Below are 5,640 nucleotides of genomic sequence, written 5' to 3' on the forward strand. Positions count from 1 at the left end.
CTCATGGTTAGTGTATAAACTCCGAGACTGACAGGCTAAAGGCAGGTGGGGTAAAGAACTCTGAATTAATTACAGGAGTTCTTAATCAGACACAGACAAATGGAGAAAATTCTAGAGACACCACTCATTCCAAACTTCACAGGTAGAGAGTATACAACAGCTTAGACATCAGCTCTAACCTCTATGGTCTGGAATGCAGAGCTAGTAGAAAGTTAATCACCAAGGTTCAGTCCATGTGTTATTTGTCCAGATGTGAATATATTTGGAGAAAATTCAGGATGTATATCAAGATCTAAAAGTTCTATTACAAGGTCTACGTAATAAGGTTCAGGCCAGCCTGGGTTCTATAGTCAGTCTAAAAAACACTGTTCCTTTACTAATATGGTAATGATAAGCATTTTGATAAACAAGTCCCTGTGAAAATTCTAACAGGAAGGTCAGTGGGTAAAGTACTGCCACAGAAGCAAGAGGACCCGAGTTCAGATCTCCAGCATTCATGTGCAGCAGCACATGCCTATAATCCCAGTGCTGGGGAGAAGCAGACAGAAGGATGCCTGGGACTCAAGCTGCCAAACTGGCAAGCTCAGGTCAGTATGCGATCCTCTCAAAAACTAAGGTTGAAGTTTGGAAATCAGCCTGGAAATTTCCCAAAAAATAAAAATGAAGGCAGGAAGGGAGTGAGCCCCGGGCCTGAGGTAGGAGGGAGAGTCCAAGACAGGCTGGCGGAAGCAACCCGCTGCGAGCTACCCCGGCTTGCAGTGGAACAATGTTACTGCTCCTAAGTGTGAGAGGCCAAGTGTCTGGGACTGAGGTGCACGCAAGATGTGTGGCCTGTGGATAAGAACTCTGCCACACACCAGAATTTAAACCTCTCAGAAGTATATGATAGAACTAAAGGAGAAGACAACCAAGGGTCATCTGAAATTGTGATTGGCTCACTGATAATCCCAGGAAAAAAAAAAATAGCACAACTTAAGCACAATAGATGCTTGACATAAAGGCTTGGGCTGAGTATGTTGTGGAATGGGCTGCAAAGGATCCATATGGCTTCCTTACAACAGTTATTTTGTTCTGTCCTAGAAGTTGGCCAAGATGACTGAAGCCAGGAGAAAGAGCAAAAGAAGAAACAAAAATGTCAAGAAAATATTGCAAAAGCTAAACGACCAAAAAAGGATTGAAGGAACGAACAAACTGGCTCTGCAACTAGAGAGAAATCATTTGGAAAATTATGCCGCTTTGGAAGGACTCAACTAGGGTTTCATTTGATTTCACGATAGTATAGTTAGTAATTTAAATCTGACCCTGTAGAAAAATCATGTCCTGATCTCAGTACTGTAGCAATTTTAGGCTTGGAAATAGAAGGTTTTTGGTATCTACTGTCAGACATTATAAATTAGCATTTATTATACAGGTGGAACATCCCCAAATTCAAAACCCTTAGTGCTGCAAAATCTGATCCCTGTGTGCAGACGCAAGCCGGGTGGGAAATTCCACACTGAGCCTGTGATGGGTTGCAGTCAAAACACAGGTGTACTAAAAATACATGAAATGACTTTCAAGCTATATGAAATATAAATGAATTTTGTGTTTAGACATGCCGAAAGGTATCATGTCAAAACTCTAAAACTTGAAAAGTAAGCATTTTTGTATGTTCAACCTTTAGTAAGAACATCACTGATAGTTGTTCACCATTTTGGAGCTTAAGTGCTCAAGTGGAAAACATCCTGTGGAGAAAAATGGCTTTCGGTTATGAATCCTATTCAAATGGTGGTTTGAGATGGGTTCAAATCTGGACAGAGGGTACTAAGAATATAAAAGAATTATCCTCTGAGGTGAAATTTTTACCTTAATTTAAGAGATATATTAATCACAATTTAAAACCCATTGCTTATTTCTTGAAATAAAGCATTTCTTACTTTCTCAAAGGAAATATTAATATGCCTACTTGCATTTTTCTTTAGCCTTTGAGACAACCGGCAATTATAAAGACGTTCTGCCTTTTTAAAAATATTTTATTATTTTGCCGGGCGTGGTGGCACATGCCTGTCATCCCAGCACTTGGGAGGCAGAGGCAGGTGGATCTTTGTGAGTTCAAGGCCAGCCTGGTCTACATAGTGAGTTCCAGGACAGCTGGGGCTACAAGGAGACCCTGTCTCAAAAAGACAAAAAAAGTTATTTTTTTATTTTATGTGTATGAGTGTATTGCCTACATGTATGTGAGTGCACCCATATCATGCAATGCCGCAGAGGTCAGAGAGGGCTTCAGATTCCCCTGGAACTTGAGTTAAGGACGGTTTGTAGCCACCAAGTGGGTGCTGGGAATCGAATCCGGGTCCTCTGCAAGAGCAGTCAGTGCTCTTAACCACTGAGCCATCTCTCCAGTCCCGACATTCTGCATTTTTAAACCTAATTTTATAATGAATTCTCATTATCTTGACCGTGTAGAATACCACCTACTGGATAGGCTAATTTTTGTACTTCTGAAAACTGCCATTTTCATAGCGGAGTTAGGAAGAGTAACATGACCTAAAGCTTGCTGTGTCATGCCAAGCACTGTTAGTACCATGAAATCAGTTTCTTACACTGACTAGAACTGTGGAATAGTTAAATGTCTTATCAGTTATTTGCTGTTTATGTAAATACTACTTTTGTTTTTATCTAATATGGTAGTGATGTCTGGTTAATTTTTATTCACAAAGATTCAAAAAGAAAATTAAAATTTCAGATTTGTGAAGTCATACTTCATTACTGATAAAGAAAGCCTCAAATTTTTGAAAAATTTTGCTGGGTATAATAGTGATTTTAAGAACTGGATAAAATGGCAATTAAAAGTACAAAGCTAAAGGACTTTTCAGTGGTAAAATGACGTTGCAATATTTAATTGCTTATTAATGTTTTCTGCACTTCTGGTAATGAATTTTAATTAGAGTGATTGTCCAATGGTTTTAATTTTAAAAATGAAACTAAATATTGAAATAAACTTGATACTTTTTTTTTTTTGGTCTTTTTGAGACACGCTCTCCCTGTAGCCACAGCTAGCCTGGGTTTGCTATGGAGACCAGGCTGTCCTCAAACTCACAGAGATCTGCCTGCCTCTGCCTCCCGAGTGCTAGGATTAAAGGCATATGCCACCATGCCTGGCAATAGTTTTTATAAAGAAAAAAAAAAGCAGCCTAGCTGTCCATCAACTAATGAAAGAATAATGAACATGTGATGCATTTACACAATGGAATTGTATTGAGATATAAAGAAAAATGAAATTATAAAAATTTCAAGAAAATAGATGGAACTAGGAAAAATTATTCTGAGTGAGGTAACCCTGGCCCAGAAGTACAAATGCAACATGTTCTCGTGTGTGGGTCCTAGCTCAGACTTTTAGTTCTATTTAACGTGGAGTAACTGTAGAAGCCAGGAATCTAGGGAGGGGACATGCAGGAGGGAGACAGTTGTTTAAATAAGCAAGGGTAGTAGAGCAGAGGTAAAAGGAAAGTAAAGAAGGGGAACACTGTGAATGGAAAGGTTTAAGCCCTGAAAGAGGGGGGTGAGGGGACTGGGGAGACAAAGGTCTGGGAAGGGACTGGTGGATAAGCAATACAAAAAGTGTAAAGAAGCCAGTGTAAAAAGTATAAAGAGCTGCTGTCTTACAACCAAATAAAAATACAAGATGGATGGAAGGGAAATGCCCTGCATGTACAGATGGCACTGCTCCTGGAAGCAATGGGTTACTAACCACAGTCCCCAGTCCCAGGAGTGAGATATTGTAGGATTTGGTCAGGGAAGCACCAGAAACCCCTGAAACCACACAGGCTCTTGTCAGTCCTCTTAGTTGCTCACCCGAACCAGGGGATAAGACCATATTGCAAGACACCACACACCTTGGTTGTAAGACATAGAGAAAGCCAGATGGACCTGAGCTAGAAACTTCCTCCCTGCTGGCCAGTATTCAAACCACCAAAGGGAGCAGAGCAAGCTGCTGGGGGAAGGGAAGGCATCATTGTTCTTGCCCAACTGTGAGCCAAAGGCATCATTGGTGTTGCCCAGCTGTGAACCTTAGGAACCAGAATTTCAACCTGCTGGACAAGATATGCCCACTTGTAATAGTGCCTTGACTAATGTGTGAATAACCAAATGACTTCTGATTGAGATTTAGGCCCACACCATGAGGGTTGGATGGAGAGGTGGGAGGGGGAACCATGCCTAGTACTGTACCCCAGTAGCAACCCAGGTCTGGGGCAGTCATAGGCCCAGGTGGGGAACTTGTTGCTCTTCTTTAACTGAATTGACATAGCATCAATCTGCCATCTAAATCTCTATGCTTCCACCCACAGACAACAGCTGCTCTCAGCCTTAATCAGAGAAGCCTCTCCTTACCATGAAAGGGTGAGTGCAGAGACTCAAGGCTGCCCAAGATGCTGAGAATAAGTGACGGTTGTGGGCTCATCACTAAACAGGAATTTACACCTCCCCTCTAAGGCTCAGGGAACATTAGAGAAGAGGGATGGGAAGTGTGTAAGAGCTGGAAGATGGGGTGAAGGGCTGTGACACACCATCCTCTAACTGCGTGCAGCTATTGCAGTCATAACTCACAGCAGCTGTGGTTACTTGCATGGTCCCACACATAACTGGTCCTGCCAACCAGTTATGGAAGAGGGAGTGTCTCCTGGGGCTCTACCCTTTTACCACTGAACTATTGGCTAATGATAGGTTCTGGGAGAGGGGGAGTCTCTGTCTTTAGTTGCGTACCCACTGCTCAGCTGACCAGGCTCCAACAAATAGCTCCAAACCCACAGTCACACAGACAGCCCTGGTTAAACTCAGTGGGTCACAAAACAAAATGAATATATATAATGTGAGAGAAAGATTGTGGAGAGGGAGAGGATGGGAGTGAGAGTGGTCAGTGTGTACTGTGTGCATGTGTGCAATTGTCTGAGGGAGAATTTAATTAGTAAAATAAGAAAATTTTAAAAATATTTCTGTATATTAAAAAAGGAAAAGTAAGATGGAGGGCCATCAAGGTGGCTTAGCGGGTGAAGGTGTTTGCTGCCAAGCCTGATGATCTGAGATGGATCCTCAGGACCCACATTTTGAAAGGAGAGAACCTACTCCAATAAATTGTCCTCTGACCTACTCATGTGTAAGGTGGCATCCATGGTTCTCCACCCCAACATGCACAAATAATTAAAAAATAAGGTGAAGGGCTGGAGAGATGGCTCAGTGGTTAAGGGCACTAACTGTTGTTGCAGAGGACCCAAGTTCAATTCCCAGCACCCACATGACCACTAACAACCATCCATAACTCCAGTTCCAGGGAATCTGACACCACCTTCTGTCCTCCAAGGGCGCTGAAAGACACAGGTGCACTTGCACACATGCAGGCAATACACTTATACACATAAAATAAAAATTAAAATAAAAACACAGATTCTCAGACATGTTCAAAAATTATTTTCAAAATGTGTTATTCAGATCTATTGTATGTACCCCACATCCCTTTTAAAATGAATAAATAAATAAAAATATAAGGTGAAGGGGCTGGAGAAATGACTTAGCAGTTGAGAAACTAGCTACTCTTGCAGAGAACCTGGGTCCCATTCCCAGCACCCACATAGAGGCTAGCAACCATATGCCCACTTCCAGAGG

The 5,640-nt window shown here is 41.8% G+C and overlaps 1 pseudogene; it reads left to right on the forward strand.

Moving 5' to 3' along the window:
- Positions 1-977: 977 nt before the first annotated feature.
- Positions 978-1,178, forward strand: LOC103750228 (annotated as a pseudogene).
- The last annotated feature ends 4,462 nt before the right edge of the window (positions 1,179-5,640 follow it).

The sequence above is a fragment of the Nannospalax galili genome, unplaced genomic scaffold (assembly GCF_000622305.1).
Source record: "Nannospalax galili isolate Female #2095 unplaced genomic scaffold, S.galili_v1.0 scaffold786, whole genome shotgun sequence".
NCBI lineage: Eukaryota > Metazoa > Chordata > Mammalia > Rodentia > Spalacidae > Nannospalax > Nannospalax galili.